We start from the raw sequence: 21,629 nt of genomic DNA on the forward strand, positions 1-21,629 counted from the left end.
AGAGACATGGAGCTACTGGAGAGAGTCCAGCGTAGGGCTACGAGGATGATCAGAGGGCTGGAGCACCTGCCCTGTGAGGAACGGCTGTGAGAGCTGGGCCTSTTCAGCCTKGGGAAGAGAAGCCTGAGGGTGGATCTTATCAATGTGTACAAGTACCTGAAAGGAGGGTGTCAAGGGGACAGGGCCAAGCTCTTTTCAGTTGCCCCGTGTGACAGGACAAGAGGCAATGGGCAGAAATCGAAGCACAGGCAGTTCCGCCTGACCGTGAGGGGGAATTTCTTCCCTGTGCGAGTGACGGAGCACTGGCACAGGTTGCCCTGAGAGGTTGTGGAGTCTCCTTCTCTGGAGATCTTCGAGGCCCGCCTGGATGATTATTACCTAGGAATAAACCCAGATGATGAAACACAAGTGTTTGCACACTGAGTCCTGCAGGTACTTCCCTTTTATGTTTACAGAGATTGTCCACTTCCCTCACCTCACTCTATGTTCTTGATTCTGTATGTTTTAAACATAGTGAGATTCTTCCCGTAAGGCAATAGGATATCCAACAATCATTTCATCATAGCAAATATAGCTGTCTTCTTCCACCACGAATGCTGGAGGRTTAGATATATTTTACTTCCAGAGAGCAGCCAGAAAGCTAACATGCATGGGAAAATCAGTTAGAAGTATAAGTTAACACTTAGATAAGAAAGGAAGATGCAGATACAGAATAGGGAACAAGCAGTTAGAGAGCAGTATGCAGAAAAGGATTTAATCTGATGCTCAGTCATGCAGCAGTTGACACTGTTGGGAAAACAAACCAAAACACTCAACATGCTATTGGCATGTATAAAAATATAAGACATGTTAAATAATCTTTCTGTTGTGTTTGCCACAGGCAGTCTCAGGTGGAGCACCAGGTCCAGTTCCAGGTGCTGCATTTCAGGAGGTGTGGAGACCAGCTGGAAGGGTTGTGGAGAGGAATTAGGAGAATGAGGAGAGAGCCACAAAATATGATTGGTGAGGGAAGGAGACTTGTTTATTTCAAAGAAGAGAAGACTGAAGGTAACCATCTTCAAGCATATGAAATGTAGTYACACAAAGGAAAGGAATAATCTGTTCCCCACAACTTAATTAGACATTAGAACAGACTTCCTAATGATATGGACAGTGAACTGCTAGAAGAGACTGACTGGGATGCTTCTAGAGCCTTTGGAATCACAGGTTTTGAAAACAGTTAAGGCAGCTTTTTTTCAGGAGTGGCAGATTGGATGATCCTGCCCTAGCATAGGGACAGACTCTCAAGGACTTTTTTTTTTTTCCTGTAATTCAGTGACATTTCCTGCTCTGGCTTCTAGCACGTGTCATGAAGGCATAAAATGCCAATATTGTCTCATAGTTTCTAACTTAGTAATGGACTCTGCTGGGCAAAAGTTCAAGGAAAAAGGAAAGTGTAAGCAGAAATAACAGTAAATGCTGTGCCCTAGGCTTTTTGTTAATAAGTATTTTTGAACATATTATTTGGGCATTTGCATTGGCAAGTCTTAATAATATCCTAGTTCTGTGTCTATGGAATGAGCATGGTGAATGAACATTGCTTGTAATGTTTAGAGATGAAATGTAGGTAGTATTTAGGTGAAAGAACTAAGAATAGTTCTGGGCTTTCAGTGGAAGGTAGAGTCATACAGCATGAGTTCCCAGCAAGGCAATTCTAGCAAATGCAAACCTGTAATCCAGACAAAATTTTCTTAAAGTGTTGCAATCTTCCAACAGGTCCTTAGGAAACTGATTTCCCTTCATTTCTGAGGCTCTCTACAGAGATAATAATTTCTGTGTGTCAGAGGAAAGCAAAGGCTGGTTTGCTTCCACAAAGGAATGTGAGCCAAGACCGGAGCACCACACCAAGGCAGGTGCGAGCAGTGACATACCTGACAAGGAGCCAAGATGTGGTCAGGATCAGGGCCAGAAAAAAGGGTCAGAGTCAGATACAGCCCACTGATCACCCAGTAAGTCTGTAGTGATGAGCAAGGTCCAAGGCCAAGCCAAGCCAGCAGCTCCAAGTCAGTGCCAGACACGTGGAGGWCTGAAGCCAGGCATAGATGTAGCCACTGCACAGCTGAGATGTAGCACAGGTCGGGGCCAGCAGTACAGCCTCAGCTTAAAACAGTTCCCAAGGACAAGGAGGGGCAGGYCCTCCAGTTTTCTTCAAAACACCTCCTATCAGTTAAGAGGCTGATCTTGGATGCAGCCTACTAAACTCCTTAACTTAGCCAGCAAAACTCCTAGAAGGGAGATGTGCTTTGGGCTCTAACACTATATATGTCACAGTGTTGGATTTAAGAGGTTATTTGAATGAGCAAATGAAAAGCTGTTAGAGATTCTTAAATAGGAAGGCACTGCAGAAGACTTATTCACAATACTTTCCAGCAGCAACAGACAATCTGAAAAGCAGGCCATTGACCTCTGACTGTTTGTCAAATAAAGATCAGTCACAATTGCTTCACAGAACCTTTCGTCCAACATGGCACTGTGGCTAAAYGAGTAGCACCTGGAAGAAACAATGCCAGTTTGAATGCTAACAGATAACAGAAAAAAAACAGAGAAAAGCAAACATGTTTCTATGCCCTACTAAAAGCCAGGTAGTACATAATACAAGACACTGATCTAACCTTTCCCACAATTGAATACAATGTTGAATGAAGGACAGAGAAGTCAGTATTACTCCATAAAGCAGTCGTATGGTACCTGTTGTGTTTTCTATCACTTCAAGTATACCTCAAATTCCTTACTTGGCAGTACTCAACACTCTGGGATAATAGGAAGCATCTGCTGGGTGAAATACACATTTGTGCTTGACAGTCCTGTGAAAGCAGCATTGCAGTTGGAGTAATTTTGCAATAGCAGAAATGTTACTTATACAAGACAATGACAGTCAGGTGACCTCAAACAATGTCCTTCATAATGCAGGATTTAAGCTGATCAAAACAAAAAAAAAGACAGTAGGAAATTTTCAAACTTTCAGTGCTGTTACTTTTTAAACTTAAAGCATACGAAAGAGTCTCACTATTCTTTTTCCTTATTTCCAACTTYTGGTAATTTTGTCAGAGTATTTATAGCGTATTTTGTATTAAATCATTACCAAAATGATCTAGCTTTTCTTCTGTTCAGAAGCTTTTCTTCTGTTCTGGCTTAGGTAAACCAGGTTTTCCTATCAGTGCTTGAATATTGTTTCCTTCTTTTTAAATTTAGAAATGTACTTTACAAAATAATGTAAAATGCCACATTTAAGCAGTATCAGGATCTTCTGGAAATAAAAAGGTTTTGAAAAGGTACAACACTTTTTAGAKAAATATTTTATTGCTTCACAAGCATACTGATTCACAGCATGAAGACACCAGTGTCCCAAAACTAACACTTTTTAGCCAAGATAAGCTGATTGTCATTAACCTTGCTGGAGAGCAGGAGAAAACAGCTGTAGGATTTTGTCCTTAGAGTAGTCATTTGTCATCAAAAGTGCATCTAGGACAAATCTTACAGGATCTCTAGTGTGCACTGGGATTCCTTGCTGATGTCAGACTCTTGCAGGGCAGCATCCACAGGTAGGACTCACATCTGCACTTGCAGCTCTAGAGCCTGCTGTGGTGTGGAAGTGGTGGTYTTTCAGGGGCCAAAGGGGTGTAGACTGCAGCACTAGGTGGCATCTGTGGAAACAGGAGAGCTAATGTGCAGTCAGACATCTCCCTCCATTCCCCATAGCTGTCCTTCTCTGCAAGGTGTCCAGTGGATGCCAGCTTTCACATTCACTTGTGGCTTAGGTGACAGCATCAGTTTGTTGTGAAGTGTCTCACAGCTACAATGAGAGTATTCTGCAACATGGCAGCACTGATGTAACTGTTCATTGCCAAAAAGAAAGATAGATCTTTCCCTTCCTACATCTGTTCCCAGACATGGTTCTGGTCCTTTGCTCATACCAGTGATAGCTCTTCTCTAACTAGGAAGCAGATTCAAGTCACTAAGTTTGCAGAATATACCCATCAAAAACGTAGGCCTTTACCATCTGAGTGAACTGAATTGGCGTTACACTGGCACCAGAGCCAATGTAACAGAAGCAGCAGAGGGGTGTGACCTGGAGTGGGTTCACCATTTTTGGAAGCATAAAACTATTAGATTGTCTCAACACCTCATGGGACATAGCCACATTTTGCTATGCCTGGCATAGCAAAAACACTTGGATGTTGCAGTGTGCATACTGTATTTACAGCTATGTCCTGATATCTCTGACCTCCCAATAGGCTTGCAGCATAGACAGGAGGCTGCATTCACTGCTAGACTTCACACACTGCCCTAACAACCTTTTCCAGTCTTTTTCAAGGTGAGAACAGAGGTGGCAAACCAGGCAGAGCCACTGTGCAGCCCAAATCTAACCTGTAGACTTTTGGCTGGACCAAATGTAAAAGATTTTCTAAAAGCTTGAGATGGACTTCTTCAGTACAGCTGAAAACACAGTTAAGAGACTGACTAATTCATGCAGCAGATGGATTGGCCTTGCTTAAGATCTAAATCCATGGGGAATCCAGTCCTGTATGATCAAAGAAGCAGCCTATAAATTTCACTACTTTTCATTTCAAATGCAAAGCCAGGAAGAAGACAGGGTGAAGAGAGACAAAAAGTCAGCTGAGAGAGATGTAGACAAACAAGAGAAGACAATGCAAATGAAGGCTGAGACAAAAGTCACAAGAACAGACATATATAAATTGTGTTTGGTCTTAGACTGGCTGAAATTAAAAGAGGGTTTTCACAAGTGAAAAGAATAAGCGTCCTTTTGAAAACAGATGGGCTGTTGGGTCTGTAATACTTGTGACATGAGTATTAGGGCATTTAGGTGGCCTGTTGTAGAGGAAAGCGCTACTGGGGAGAGCTACCTCACTTGCCACTTCCATGCAGTCAAAATGCTGCATGGAAAAGTGGTTGGAGGCTGAGCTGAAATTCTTGGAAGAAGTCCTGAGTACCTGGGAAGGTGGCAGCATCATGCTTTCATAGCTTAGGAGGCCCAGGGTGGCCATCCATCAGCCCCACTTGGAGAGCAGACCTTTGCAGTAGGTTATATGTTTCCCAGATGGAGTTAAATTTGGGGAAGAGGGGTGTAATACTTGTAAATTTTATGGAAAACTAGCCCAGCTCTTGCAGTTCTCACACATCCTGATTTTGTGTGGTTCCCAAAGACCTTCTAGATCCACTGTTTTTATTATTTTTATGTCTTAAATTACAGCACACAGCCCCTATCCAGAAAAGCTTCTGTAATACACGTATTATATGCGTATGAAAATTTGGTATACAGGCTACAAAACATTTTTCATCTACTTCTCAGTAATATGTAGGCAACAGCACTTTTGTGGATGTGGATTTTCACTGCAGACTTCATAGTAACTCTGAATTTCAGAGTTTATAAAGAAGATGGAGCTACTGGAGAGAGTCCAGTGTAGGACTCTAYGAAGATGATCAGAGGGCTGGAGCACCTGCCCTACGAGGAACGGCTGCGAGAGCTGGGCCTCTTCAGCCTGGGGAGGAGAAGACTGAGGGGGGATCTTATCAATGTGTACAAGTACCTGAGGGGAGGGTGTCAAGGGGACGGGGACAAACTCTTTTCAGTTGCCCCATGTGACAGGACAAGAGGCAATGGGGAAAAACTGAAGCACAGGAAGTTCTGCCTGASCGTGAGGGGGAATTTCTTCCCTGTGAGAGTGACGGAGCACTGGVVCAGGTTGCCCAGAGAGGTTGTGGAGTCTCCTTCTCTGGAGATCTTCAAGGCCCRCCTGGATGCAGCCCTGTCTACCATGCTCTAGGTGACCCTGCTGAGCAGGSAGGTTGGACTAGATGATCTCCAGAGGTCCCTTCCAACCTTACTGATCCTATGATTCTATGCTGTGTATTTCTAATGCCCTGGATCGTGGAAGSAGTTCTAGAAGCAAGGGAACCCTAGAAGATAGCCTTTAGTCAGTATGTGTATAGTATTTGAAAGAAGTGAAGAGGTGCGTTAGCAAAGACAGCAGTGAGGTGTACCATATAGATGACTGATTTTACTCTCTATATACTATCTGCAGATAGCACATGGACTTAAATGGTGTGGTTAAAGACTAGGTAAACAAAAGTCATGGCAGGGCGTAGACTCCTGCAGCTCAAACTGGTTTATCTGAATAGAGCTTATCCAWTTAGCTCAGCACGTCTCTAATCAGCAAAGAAGATCTTAGTTTAACCACTGCCTGCATCACTACAGAAAGATACAGCTCCCGAGCTGAGCTGCCATCTCATCCAACCATGCTAACACATAGTTATGTGTCAGCTAAATGCTAACATCCCTAACTTCAGAGGATATCAAGTGACAGATTAGTTGTATATGAAAAGCATTATAAGYTTATCCAGACATTTGCACTGGATACCTGCCCAGAATGGTTCTAAGAATTTACCTAAGCCACTGTGGCCTCTGCAGCACTTCTGCATTGTGCTGTGATCCCATACAAAAAGTGATACAAGACAGAACTGCAACAGTAGTTATACCTCCAAGCTTCCCTTGCATGTTGCAAGAAGACAGCATTAGGAACTGAATACTCAGCATGCTATCACAAGTGTAGCACGTCTCTTAACAGCATAAATCAGAATCAAGATTCTTATGATCAAAGCTATTCTGTGCTTCTGTGCCATAGATTTTTATTTTGCTGTTTTGCATTAGAAACAATGGGACAATTTTTATAAATAACATTCTTGGTCAAAATTGTTTTACCCAGAACGTTCAACTGAACAGCCTCTACTACTTAAATCGTCTAAATCCCCTCCAAAACATATCAATTCTCTGGAAAACAATTGATCTGACAGGCCACAACATTTTTTCTCCTGTTCGATTGTCTTTCTCCCAAGGGTTTTAACAACCCTGGAGCACATATAACAGGTTTGGAGGCATTTGTCATTTGCTGACCAGTGGCAATGGTCAGCAAATGGTCAGCAAAATGGTCAGCAGTCTAGACTGCTCATGTTYATTCAGAATATACTTCTTTCTTCTCTCCTTTCCCCATTTTATTTACTTCARTTGCACTGAAACAACTGGCAATGTAAATGTTAACGAATGCTAGGCTTATTAAATGGACCTAGTTTTGCCTCCAAGCTTTAGCTAATCTCTTAAACCATGTGGGGAGTGTACCATGAGATTGTTTGGAAAGCCAGAGCTTTGTTTAATTTGGAGGGCAGGGGCGGAAGGTTAATTATCACTTTGTAAAGTTTCCAGGACATAAGTTTTTAGTGGAGAAAATATGAAAAAACTCATGTCTTGAATGAAAAATCAATGTCAAAATAATGCCCTCCCCTGATTTTTGTCAGGACACTAACAACTATTCCTGCCAAACCGAGGGTCTAACCTCGTATCTTCAAAGGGGGTGAACATTATGACTAGAAACCATAATGTTAAAATGCTTCACACGCAGAGCAAAAGATTGAGCTGAATTTATAGAGCAGCTGATCCTTCCTACAGTACATTAAGCCTAGAGACACGGTGTTAACACAAAGTATTGCACTCTAAAATTAGAAATGTAGTTCAAGTTTTGCTCTGAGCTCATGTAGGCTTTATTCAGTCGATTCTAGTTGACCGTGGCCACTGAGGCGAGGAGTCAAAGACAGCTGGACATAGCAGTAACTGCTTTGCAGTTTTGATGACAGACACTGGCAGGTTTTATTAGAACTAATGCATTGGGCCATCTTAGCTCCAGTGTGTTTCCATTTTAAAACATTCTCAAGTATCTACTGAAATGTTTGCCATCATTGAAAACCAGATATTCACATACAGATACTCTCCACCCCACTCCAAACCTTACTTCATACTTGAAGAGGTGCTTCCAAACATGAACTTTGAAAGATTCAGGCTTCAGAGGGCATCTGTGGGATAGGTAAAAGTAAATAATAAATCTCCCTTCTCAGAATTGCAYCTCATCTCTCTCTCTCCATGTTTTGAGCTCAAGTTTGAACGTCTGAACTTTTCTCAGAGTAGCACATGACAGACCAACTTTGTTCCACATTCCAAAGCTGGCTTCCAGAGACCTCTCCTGACTAGAGATGGGAGCCAGCTCAAACCGCATGACCTTACTGAGGGTTACTCTCTGCTGGTATATTAAAAAGTAAGCCTTTTGCTTTCTGCTTAACACCTCTATAATTACATTAATGGCTTCAGGTGCAAGTTACTGCAAGCAATATAAAGAGAAAAAAAAATACAACCCCTACAAAATAACAGTGTGATCACAAAAATAYGAAAAAGAATGCAAATTAAAGCTATTTTTAAATGTTTGTAGAGAATGCACAAGGGCCTATAGCAAATATATCATGATTTTCAGTAATACAGTGTTGTATTTTACATCAGCTGTGCAGGAACCCTAAATACTTTGAAACATAAACCTTGTCTATRGAATACAAACTTACTGTGCCTTAACACATTCCAGACATTCAGCTCAAATGCTCTTCGTGGCAGAGCAAGCATTGAAAAACAAGCAGGAGAAGACAGAAAATTGTACCCCAAATTTTGCAAATCTTCATTAGTTAGGTTGATTTCCTCCTATTTTACTCCATTAACATAAGAATTAAGTCAAAATAAAGCCCTGATGTCACTTACTAGAGCATGCAAAATAAAAAATTGCATTGTAAACCTYGTCTTTCAAGCTGCATGATTAAATAACAGCTACAGTCAATATTACTTCTGTATCATTCATCAGACAAAAACAACACAGATATTCTCCATTCCTTACCTCTCAGATTTCTACTCTACATTTGTATTAAAAGCTTAAAGTAAGCCGATCACCASTATATTCTCTGTGAATTATAAATATAAGTCCATGTATGTAATACATGCAGTCTGCAGCTTTCATTTTTTTTCATGTAACAAAATTACATATAAGCTAACATCAGTTAACATTGTGTGTGCATTAATATATTTTTTTTAATTCTGTGAGCTAGACCATGGATGATAACAATATTGTTGAAGTATTGTGGGAACAGCATAGAACTCTGCCTCTCTCCTCTTTTTACCGCCTCGTAAATCCATGGCTATTCCTAGTTGCAGTTTCTTAAGTTAGTATGACCTCTATATTAATGGCATAACAGAGCAAATTAAGAACTTCAAAATTCAGCAAGAAGAACAAAAGAAATCATATTACATAACCTTTCCATGCTAAACATCTATTTTTACAAATACTGTTATATGWGCTCAAAGAATGGGTCAGTCTGCTYACAGCAGGTAAGTAAAACGTAGGCATGGGTGTTAAACAGAGGTGCAAGTATCCAAGCTGCTCGTCTTTACTTATTCAGGTTAGAGTCTGGCTGCAGTAAAGTCCCAGAAAAAATGTGGTTCTATCTGACAGGACTGAAACTGCACTGACAGTGAAAAGAGGCTGGAGCAGTGCCTGCTGTTTGTTCACATCTGTACAACTGGGCTCAGGGGAGGGGGAGTACMATTCTTACATGCTGTGTAGTACATAGCCCGCTTCCTCAATGCTTTAGAAAGGTCTTATCCCATATACTGCACGTCACTGCTCTTAGTAATGTGTCCTCCCAGTACTTTTGTGTGGTCACACTTACTGCCTATAGACCCAATTTATGAATAAAGGGACTGAAAACAAAATATTGAAGCTCAAGTTGAGTGTGAAGATTAAGACCTGAACATCACAAGATGCTTCTGCTACATCTCAGAATCGGGAATAAATTACCTAGATTCTTAAATACAGATTTATAAACTCAGTACTGAACATTACAGAAAGCAACATTGCTCCAGTAGGGCTGGGACATGGGACTTCCAGGTTGTCAATGCAAAACTCACTCTTTCAGTGTTAACATTCTGAAACATGGCATGCAGGGCCAAATGCCACGCTCTGAAAACAAACCCTACAACTCTGAGAAAATCAAACTCTTGTATTGGCATCACTGACATTTTTTATCATGGTAGTATCTCAGGCTCTCATTATCCTTGTTGAATAACCACAGTCTTTCTTCTGCATATCTTTGTTTCCCAACTGTGGAAAAATGTATTAATTATTTATCACAATTATATTAAATCAAAATAGAAGCRATGAATGAAGAAGCATATGTGGTCAGTATAGCTACCAACTGTAATGGCTATTTGGGGAATGGAGAATATCAGCAGGAATCAAGGAAATGATGAACAGTAATTTCTATGGCCCTTAATTTTAAGTGGGCCACAACAACCGGAAAGCCTTTRTGTTTGGGCTTTTCATGTGAAAGCCTCAAAAATTAATTGCATTTAAAAATCACTGCCTTTGAGCATCTGTCTGTCTATGTGAAACTCCAGTTAGTACAGACACCTTGTACCCGCAAGGCTGTTTCTCTAGAAAAGCTGACCCTCAGGGAAATAGCTTCCCTGTAAGCCAGGACTGTATGCAAAAAACTGAAATGAGGCCTKTGGTGTTTAGTTGCAGAAGGACTGTTCAATGAAGCAACGGAGAATCTTTTCTTTCTCCAGCACTAGTCTTACATGAACCATGCAAGTGCAGGCTTTGGATAAAAGCCAAGTCCTTAAATAGCACTGACTGCTAGCAGAGAAAACTAAAGGAGTAGATACTAAACCCAGAGCAACAGAAGAAAGAAAAACTGTCTGCATTTTCCTGGCATTTCTCTTAAGTGGCTCACCTTCTTCCATTTGCTCTACCGCAGAAGAGTCTTTCACGAGTTTGAAAGCAGAGGCCAATTTCTGTTCTGCTCTCCAGGGGCCAAACATCACTCCAGGTAGCACTGGCACACCAAACTCCCTCCCGGCTCTCATCATGTGTCTACAACACCCACTGTAACAAAAAACAACTCCTTAAATTCTCTCSCAGATGTTAAGCACAAAACCATTGATGAATGATGAGGAAATGCACCAAAAGACAAACAGAATAATTTACATACATTTGATGCTCAGCATACTGCATCTGTTGCATGGTTTTCATATTCATGCTATTCTCAGTAGAGAATCATTTGCTTTGTGTTATAAGAGCATACGCCCCCAAGCCTTTCTTTTCTCCATGTTCTCTTGCTCCTGTATATATTCATTATTTCAATGGGATTTCTTCCTGCCCTCCCATCCCCACAGAATAGTAATGATTTGTTCTATCAACCCTCACAGTAGGTGGATAAACATTACTAGGCTCATTTCATGCATGGGGAATCTGAAACAGAAGGGTTATATGCTGACTGCAGTCACAGGGAAGATTGGCTGTAAATGCCAGTTTTGGCACACAGGAATTTCTTTGTTGCCTCCCAGGTGCATGCTGTGTTCCTGTCAACACTTGTTGAGCTCTTTAAAATTGAAGGACAGTATAACCTTTCAGGAAAAAAAATAACAAAGGATATCAGCCGTCATGTGCAGCATCACGACAATGATTTTCATTTACAGTAGAAAAATATGCTCAATTTTGGGTGTGTGATATGCTTTGCTTGCTTACAGGCATCTAAAGGTTTGCAAGTGGAATTGTGTGTGTATGTGTGGATGTCCCTGACTGGAATTTTGCTGTCATTTAATGCCTGATGAGCTACAGGTAGAGGAATATAGGACTAGAATGTACAACTCAGAAATAACACAGATAGAGGGGCCTGTGGCTGCCCAAAAAGTCTGTGAAGGGTGATGTGATTTCTTGGCATGGCTCATACAAAGCAGCCTGACCTTGCTATAAAGCACCTCTATAATCCTTCGCTTACCCGGGGATATCCAACGCTGCCTTGAGTGGGCACTTGGTCAGCAAGGAAGCCGATGGCAGCAAACATACGTGATACATGTAAGGGCTTGCTTGCTCTTTCAAATGTCAAAACCAGGTCAGAACTATGAGACAGCAAAATGAGGCCGGGAAAAATCCTCAGGGCAGCAGCCAATGAGATTAGCATAGCTGGGAGCTGGTGAGGCAGAACAGGCAGAGAGGTCCTCCCTCACCTCAGTAGAGCACCACAGCTTTCCAAGGGTTATTTCAGGACAACAGCCAGAGATTTCTCTGCCACCTCACAGCCTTCTTACTCCCTCTGCCTTCTCAGAAATTCAGATTCCTCACTGACTTTGCACTTGATTGATAAACTAGTAAAGAGGATTCCAGGATACAGGAGAATGCTTCAAAACCCATTACGCCTCAAGTCCTACAGATCTCTGAAGRAGGAGGTATATTTTGTCAGGCTCATGTGCGACCCCTATACTACAGGAGCTGCTCTTTGCTGCTTATTTTGTAGTAGTAGCATCTGCTTGGGTTCTTGTAGACCATAATTCAGTAGTGTCTGTAGGGTCCATGCCCTATTGTGCAGGGAACAGCCATACTGGACCAGACCAAATGCTCACCTAATTCARTCTCCTGCTTCACACAATGCTCTACAGTAAATGCATAAAGGCGGCGGGGGGGGGGGATTAGGGCAGCATTTAGTAATATTTCACTACTGTATTCTCTGACCTCCAGCAGTCCTTGGCTGAAAGGCTTTTTCCTGAACCATAAGTGTTTAATAGCCCTTTCTGCATTTTTTCCATGATTCTTTATAATTGCTGTTACAATCATCTAAACTTTTGGCATCGTTCCACAGCATAACTGCACAYGTTGTGTGAAAAGGAACCTCCCTTTGTTTGTTCTGAATCTGTCACCTCATAATTTTTTGATGTTTCCATAATTCCTGTATGCTGACAGGCAGTGAAGTAGAACAAGGCAAGCTGAGGGATAAGAATCTAAGCATGAGACAAAAACCATGGAAATCTACTTTACCATAGGTTATGATCTAGCTTATATCTACAGCACTCACAGGGGGATGGGAGCACCTAGGCTCCAGCCCCTGTTCCAGTAAATATTTGTTCTGCAGAGGATGTGGGGAATCTCCATCGTCAGGGGTTTGAAGAACAAGGTAGACAAATATCTCCCCAGAGCGGTGCATGCCTAACTAATCCTCATAAGGCATGAAGACTGGCTGATTGACCTCTCAAGGTCTTTTCTAACTCTAATATTTATATCTCTAAGTTTTTCAGCCCTTTTACCAAATAAAAAAAAAGCTTCTTTTCTCTGAGCACTTCAGTGAGAAACAATTTGCAAAGAGCTTCTCCTACAATCCTTCCCCATTTCAAAATGCATCCTACAATAACACTGTACCGTTCTAAAACAATATAAAACAAAGCAATCCAAAATCACTCAGAAACTGGGTGATATATCTTAACCCTCAGAAACATCCTTTGTCACTCAGGTCCATTTTTAATTTTCACAGAATCCTTTCTAGAAAATAATAAATAATATCTGATTTGGAATCTGGCCTTGAAAAGAACAGGTTTGTATTGGTGACTGGCAAGTATTATGAACTTCAGTCACCAGACTGCAGCTTAGGAAGCTGTTTTCCAAAATGATATCTCTTAGTCCTGTTGCTGCTTCCTCCACAATATTTTAAATGATGTTTCRCACAGCTGGGAGACCAAAAACTTGATCCATCTATTCACTTATAATGACACCTTTATTCCTGATATTCGCCTGGAGTGTCTCCAGCAAGGTTTGCTTTATAAGCAAAGCTGAGGGGATTCTTTATTTACTGCCTGCATCTGTTGGCAAACCCACTACCATAATTTTACGAATGACTCTGTCACATGCCATGTGCTCCAGAGATTATCTTTTCTATTGACAAAACCTCCTAGAGCTCACATCTTGTAATGACAAGCTAGAAAGCATGCAGCAATGGATTAAAACCGCAGGACTCAATTTCAGACTTCAAAACTCTTGTGAAGCAAATGCCATTCTGAAAAAATGGCAGCCTAGTGAGTTTAACATGGCAGGATTAGCCACTTTAATGGTTAAAAACTCAGTAGATCCAAGCYGTTCACATGGGAATGCTAATTATCTGAGGAGAACGGTGTTTTTGTGCAGCATTGGACTGGCCAGGAGCCCAGAAAGGTTGTATCAGTTACCAGTGTATGATCAAACTTTCCTTGCACTGGTTCTGGGGCATTTCAGGTAACACAGGAATGACACCAGTGGAAAAAGCTCTGGCCTGCTACCAGTGGCAGCTTGAGCAGCACCCTGGCTGCCATCCACCGGCTCCCGTCTCACCACCTAGCAGGGTATCGCCATGTATCACAGGCACCCACATAAGCAGGAAGTGTTGTATCTGGAGGGCAAACACAGAAATCTAGTGGGAAAAAAAATCTTTTTTGAGTCCTCTCCATGGGGTTCCTCAGCCCAGCGTTTTCAGGCAGAAAAGTAGGCAGGGGTTTTATTTGGCCTTAGAAGAAAGCTACTCACATTTAGAGGAGTTTCTGTAGAWAGCAGCCTAACCTTGGCTCAGGCTGCAGGAAAAACAGCAGAGGTGTGAGGCAAAGCACGAGCAGCCTCGCTAGACCTCTTCCCTCCATGCTTGGGAGCCACATYTACGCTCCGGCCCTTCCCCAGCCTGAGTGTCGCTGCAGCAATGCCTGTGTCTGTCCCTGTACCTCGCTGATCCCAACCCTGACTGGCTGACTGAACTTCTCGGCTTGACCTCGGACCAGCCTTGTCACTGTGGGCCTGTGTGGCGGTCACTGGGCTCTCGGCTGACCCTGGCCACCGTTCCTGGACTTCTGCTCACCTTGCGTGGAGACCTTGTTGGTGAGGACGCTACCCTGCCTGCCTCACTGTCACCTTCGGCTCCTGGCTGCCCTTCCCCTGCAGAGCAGCCCGTGTTGCTCCCTGCCATGTGGGATTCAATTCACTTAATATCTATACAATATCTATAGTTTCAAAAAGTGCATTGAGCTCATTTTACAGACATTACTGCCAAAACCAGGTCCTGTTGCCCCAAATTCTCTCCTTCTGCCCATCTCCTGCCACATATTCTTGCTATTTACTTTGTGCTGTCTCTGGCACTCACTGGATCCCTCTGTGAGCTGATTCAGCTCAGTAACTCTGCAGGAAGCTAACACAGGGAGTGAGGGGAAAGGATCTATTCCTGTTGGATTAGTGAGCTACACTGGCTCATGGAAGGGTGTGCAGGGTGCCTGGGCAGCCCATTTATTTCCAGTGACTRCAAAGAAATCTAATGATGAGTCATCTCTACTGTGGATATTAAATAGGATGAATTCCACCCTCCTTTTTTTAAAAGCAATTGAACCAGTCAGGCATGTATTGTTTTTGGTGTCATGGATGAATTCATAGCTCTTGCACTGTGCTGTAAGAGCAACCAGAGCAACTCAGGGACACGGATTAAGCGTAGGCAGTCTGATCACTGCAAGCACACGTCATTAAACCACTACTTGTCTTTGCCTTAGGTTTCGCATGGAAGGAGCCCTTTCTSCAGTGCATCTTTAATTTGACTCAAGGGACTGTATAATGCTGTATTCAAATAGGAGTAAAAATAGAGGATTGTACAGGGTTAAAACTTTGGGCACYGCAGAACCTGACTACTTCCCTCTGTGTGCACATCTGAATTCCATATACATGCGTTCTGCCACACAGGACAGTGAACACATTCTGCCCTGATAATGGCCCTTTTCCAAACACTCTTGTCATTCCAGTTAGGAATAAGAGGATATTATTTTTATCTTAATTGCACATCCATTTTAGACAGGTGTAAATGACAGGACATGGTCCAACTAAGAATCACTGGTCAAGTAGAATAGGGCTGGAATATAGAGACAGTCCATCACAGGGCAGGATCAAATGTCACTGCACCTTCAGGCAGCATCCTTGTTTTACAGTTCTTATCTTAGCAATTTCAGTCCTGTTTTTCCTGAAAAGCAATAGTTGCAGTGCTGGCCAGTGTGAGACCCTCACATATCCCCACTGGCAGGTACTAGGTAAGCTAACTAGTGCATTTAATATCACAGATAAAAATAGGGTTTTTTGCTATGCAGTGTCTGTTTTGTCTGTTTGAAGAAGTGCAGCCAGCTGTCCTCAGAGAAGTAAAAGCAGTGGGTGTAAAACAACAGAAGCAGCAGAGGATTTTCAGGAATCCAGCCACAACAGGAAGAATTATAAATGCTGTAAACACCTCAAGGAGTCAAATTCATAGCCTGGTTCTCTGGCATCAGCTYCCGTTGACCAGTGAGGGAGCACAACAGGCCAGGATAGCCAGGGCCAGGGGCAGCCCCAAGACCAGGGCATCAGGCATCTCCGTGGGGACAGGARCAGGCCAAGGCCAGAAGGGGCCAAGGCCAGGCCAGGAAGTCAGCCCATGGATCAGGGTCTGGATTGGGCCTGGTGAGGGYAACTAGGGTCAAACATAGCCCCATGATGACCAAACGTGTCTGTGGTGATGGGATCAGGATGAGGCTGCACCAGACAGCTGGCTTGCTGGTGGGGGTCCAGATCAGTGGGGCCTGTGGCCGGGGAGGGGCACTGCAGTGGCTCTGCTGGAATTTAAAAATGGCACTATTAGGGGCCACCAAATCCAGCAGCCTGGTAGTGGTGGTGCTGCTACAGCTCCGTGCACCTGTGTCTAACCAGCAGAGGGGCTGAGCACGCATTCCCCATAGGCACACACACATCTACAACACATAGATATATAAACACACGGCTAGTCACACAGAGTGACATAGATATACTCAGCACTCACATAAACRCGAACGGCACCAACAGCCTCACCCTGTTCCCCGCTCTGGCTGATCATGATGAAGGTCTGTTAATTCTGTTAATGGGAAATATATACATATGTACAATGTGGATCCCTTCAGCAGGTGGCCTTAGACAAGCAGTCTATCCAGCAACTGGCTCTTGGATCCCAGGTCTCCCCAGCTGCTGGTACCTGAGCTCATGAGCCCCTGTGTCCCCACTCCAGTTGCTGGCACTCAGACCTCCTTGCACACATCAACGCACRCACAGACACATGCCCTGAGCATCCCTCCAGACATGCAGCGGCCCTGGATTCTCATGCTCCCCACTTGCCTCCTGTACAGAAACACACATACAAACAGGTCTCTCAAGCAGTTGGCCTGGACCYTCTAGTCCTTCTGGTAGCCAGCTTCTCCAGCTGTCTCACAGACACACGAACATGTCTGGCTCCCCAGACATTTAGCCTATTTGCTGGCTAGTCCAGCTTGATATTTGCTGGTGATCACAGCTGATGTATGCACCCTCACTTGCCCCAGTCGCTGGCACCCCAGACACACAGCCCCTGTGGCCTGTGGTCTGACTCCAGCTGCTGGCACTTAGGCCTCCACGCACACTCCGGCAGACATGAAAGAGCCCCTCACTTGGGAGAATAGCTAGAAAGGGAGTTTGATGAAAAGACARGACCAGCTGCACTGACCAGGCACGGRGCCTGGCCAGACAAACGTACTGACTAGCAAGCTTTTTACACATGACCAGCTCCTTTTATCCCTTATCCTTTTATTTTTCCATGCTTGTTCCTCACCAAACCACCTTGACTTCTCCCTTTCCCCAAAACATCCCATAGTAAGTCTGGTGCAGTCCCCAAATGCTCTTTGCTTGCATCCCACAGCAAGTCCCACACTTGTGGGCAGTAACTCCCTCAGTAGGCAGGGTTGTCCAAAGAGCCTCTCCCATTGACTCATGGTAACGGGGGTCCCCCCACCCGTCCCCTGGCGCTGACACTCTCCTGGGACAGCCCTGGGAAGAGGCAGGTGGAGGTCTCCAGCGATGGGCCTGGGAGCAGCTAGCTAAGGGCATTATTTGTTTTGTCTTCCTGGTATTGTTCCTCTGCGCTCCTTTGTAGGTAGGGAGGAAAGCTTATCATGTAATTTAGAGGCACATCTACAACACAGCTTGGGCAGGGACTGGGTGATAAGACCTGAGCCGAAGGGGGGCCTACCAGCAGGGTAAGAGGGGAGTCCCTAGTGAGGCTGGTCAAAGCCATTAAGGCCCTGAAAACAGCCTCCCCTCCCAGCAAGGTGTGTCCTCATACCTTACAGGGGCCTGGGCTGAAAAGGGACTTGCTGTAGAGGGACTGAATTGCTGTTGGCTCTCATGGGGCTACTTCAGGGGACACAGAGACAGTGCAGGGACAGGGAACTGGGAGAGAGACACGGCTGGAGGGATTTGTATCCAGGTGAGGTTGGGGGAGGGGAGGGTCTGGTAGCCCCAGGCAGGCAGGGGAAGAGGCTGGGCAGGCTTGGGGGTAAGGGGAGGATGCTCAAGCTGTCCTTGGGGAATCCTGAAAGCCAGGTAGCCTTGGGGGGAATAAGCCTAGCTGCCCTCAGGGAGCCCCAGAGACTGGGTGGGCTTGTGGGGGGCAGGCGTGAGGCAAGGCCTGGCAGGGCCCCACTGTAACTCCACTGTGTGTGAGGGGCAGCTGGCCAAAGACCATGCCTTGCCTTCTCCCATGGATCAGGGAGCAGCAGAGAGGCTGATCTGGTGCAAACTGGAAGCCAGTTGCAAAGCAAGGCATGAGAGCTCATAACGATCAGCTGACCTAAAAAGGTGCTGTGAAGTCCCAGCTCCTGGGGAGCTGAGAACACCCTGTTACTGCTGACCCAAGTCTAACACAACCAACCAGTGGAAGGCTGCCTCTCCCTTGCATCCAAAGAATGTCATCAAGTACTTTAATTACTATGTGACTTTCAAAGTCTCCTTGAAGGTTAGGGGGAGACACTGCTCCTGTGCCTTACCTCACTGTCCAGCCTTTTTTATCTTCCTGCTTCCTCATATCTCAGCCATTTCCTGGACCTGACAGGAGACTCAGCTGTAGGCAGGATCTCCCCCTTTCTCATGCAGTTCAATGAGAGTTGCAATGATGGGCAGAAAATACACTGTTTACTTAGTGAAAGAATGRCAAACTACCAGCTGTCATCCACCATTTTAATGCAAGGCACAAATAATTAGTTGAGAACATGCATATCTAGATACTTATATTTGATGGAACTGAACACTGCAATAATCCATGACTAGCTGAGATGCATCTTCCTGAGAAAGGTTTCTTGTGAAAATGTGAATTCTAGGCTCATGCCTAGAAAATCCTGCTGGAACGATATAAAAACCTCCATCTAGAAAAACACATGACTCCCATCAGTCCATGGGGATTCACAAATCTGCAAGGATGAAGTGTGCTTTCAAGAAAACCTGTCACAACATTTAAATGTCAGCTGGCATCTAAAATGTCCTYTGCTGCAGAGGAACCACTGTGTTGGAATGTATTAACTCTGGCTCAATTCAAGAGATGCTTGAAGGGGCTGCCTGCACAAAAAGCAGTTGCATTTTTCTTCAAATTATGCTCTTTTCTGGGAAAAAAAAATTAAAGCATTTTCTAATCTAGTCCATCACAAGGTAATCAGTACATGCCATACAGCTTATTTGTTAATACAGCATCACAGGGAAGTCTCAGCAACAGTATCTCAGAGAAGTGCTTCTTGCAAAGCCTGCACCAATTAAAATATATCCAAGATTAGTCCTGGGATTTATTCAGGGTTGTCTGAGTTTAAATGAGCTTTAAAAGCAGCTCAGTTAAAGGGATGCAAAAACTTCTCATGTCAACATTCTTAATTTCATTTAAAGCTTTTTAAATTTGTTATTGATTTAGCTTAACTCCAAATCAAATTATTGTTTCAACAGGAGCCTTGACCTATTTAACTAACATATTTTAAAACAGTATCTCCCATTTTGCAGCTGCAATTGTGAATACAGAAAAGACCAAAAGGCAAAGCAACTTAAAGGGCCATCCATCTTACCAGTAGTGGCTAAGGGTTTCTGCCCTGATTCCAGTGAATGGAGACAAATAATGAATTTTTAAGAAGTTTCAATATTACCAGAAATATTAATTTTTCTAGAACAACCTCTTCAAAATAAAACCAAATGAAGAAAATCTATAAACAGGATGTTTTCAGCTGCATATTACACTACAGAGAATGAGCTAAATGTTCCCCTGCCACTCAACCCACTGCTAAAGATGTAAATTCCTCTTTCCCCATGGTTGCAAGGTTTGTAAGAAGACAGAATATCCTTTATTAGGCCARCTGATACTGGGGAAAAAACAACAGATATGCATTTGGGCAGAAGGAACTTCTTCAAGTCTGAAATAGCAGCAACAGTCTTAAAAGTGAAACCTCTTAGAGAACTATGTTAACAAATACAACTAGATTATGTAACCAGCTAGACAGTCTGAGAAAAAAAAGGTCATTGGTATCTATGGAGCAAAGGAGGGGGTAGCCAGGGAGGAGGAGATAAAACACTAGCTCCTCTGGCRTGCACAGAGAAAGCAATGAGTAATTTACTGCCTGTGGAGGGGTGAGGGACAGGGAACTGTATCCTATGTCCCACTATCACTATCAGCTCCATGATTTTTAGCATTCATTATGCATTTTAGGTCCCACAACATCTTTTGAAGGTATTTTATTAATCCTTTCCAAGAATCAGGGTTCAAGGGAGGACTATATTTAATCCCAACTGTAACAAGTTGTTCAAGTTGTTGCAGAAAAATATGTGGGGAAGGAAAAAAAAGCCACCTAGGATATTATTTTCTTTACTATCCCTCTGCTTTCATCTCAGCTCCTGATTGCTGGGCCTCTCCCTAATCACTGGAAAAATAAGAGAAACATACCTGATTTTCTTTCCAGCTCCAATCAGTCCTTCAGCAGGCATAGGAATGCTGCCTCTGAGCTATACCCTGCTTATTTTGTCTGAAGAGCAATAAAGGAGGAGTCTTGCAGCTTCTTAATTCTTTGTCCATTAAAAGATACAGTTTGCCTGGAGAAGGCACAAGTCTCAGCAAGATGAATACACATAATGCCCATAACTACAAGGTATCAGGAGCTATTGTGTGTCCTAGCGCATCGGGAGAGGGGGAGCAYAGCCAGCATTGTAATACTCATTACACATGATGGAGATCATGGTGAGATACTCTGCAGGTGAGAAGGCTGGGAACAGGTCAGGACAGCCTGATACACGCATTATCAAGCTGTTAATAGTGTGAACACAGCTGATGACACGGTGGCATGAAAACACCCCTGGCTGCTGTGGGAGACACAGACCAGCACTTCCTAAAAATGTCTGGGAAAGGCTCAAAGCATTTCTCCTTGAACGGCACACTCAGGTCATGGGTATGAATGAGATTCACGCCACAGATCAATGAAAGATCAGCAAGAGGAAAAAGACTACTGCTGCTGCACAGATCYGCAAGTCAAAGCACGCAGAGCCCTACTACACTGATTAACCACCTTCACCTYGCTATGCCCGGTTTTAGACATTTTGTCCTGAACTTCAGCACCTTTAAGTGCTGAAGCTRTCTTTTGCAATGTTTATGTTGGTAGCTTACAAATTTATGCAAAAGAAATGATGCAGTCTGACAATTTGCTGGGTTCCTTAGAGGACTGGTTGCAATTTCCCCTCTCTCCCCAGCACACAGATACAAGAACTATCCTTTAGGGATGGTTCTACTTACACGTGCAGGAAAGTGACTTAYGCTAGCAGCAAACTTCCCATGTGCCAAAAGGTGCTGGCTACTTAAGTGATTCTAATTGTAGGGCTGGCACTTAAAATAAGCTGGCTGCTCTGAAAGGGAATTTCTTTGTTCTCCAGCTGCCTCTGCGTGACAGCACTTGGAGGGGCGAGTGCAGAGAGTCTTCTTCAGTGCCAGGATGGAACTGACACTCCCCGGCGCCCTTCCTGCCTCCGAGCCGGCAAGCCGTGCGTACCCCGCTCCTCCACGCCGCAAGGCGCCCGGCTACCGCCGGCGGCAGCCCGGGAGGCTCCGCTCAC

At 43.8% G+C, this 21,629-nt stretch overlaps 1 long non-coding RNA gene across 1 annotated transcript; it reads right to left on the reverse strand.

The window, feature by feature from the left end:
• Positions 1–3,346: 3,346 nt before the first annotated feature.
• Positions 3,347–20,930, reverse strand: LOC146584346 (uncharacterized). Its single transcript, XR_014898226.1, has 4 exons — positions 20,473–20,930; positions 10,657–10,808; positions 7,842–7,902; positions 3,347–3,683 (listed from the first exon to the last, which is right to left on the reverse strand). It is a non-coding gene; the product is annotated as an uncharacterized LOC146584346 (long non-coding RNA).
• Positions 20,931–21,629: the final 699 nt, after the last annotated feature.

This window comes from Rhea americana, unplaced genomic scaffold, assembly GCF_003343005.1.
Source record: "Rhea americana isolate MKP2758 unplaced genomic scaffold, rheAme1 scaffold_95, whole genome shotgun sequence".
In the NCBI taxonomy this organism is placed as follows: Eukaryota; Metazoa; Chordata; class Aves; order Rheiformes; family Rheidae; genus Rhea; species Rhea americana.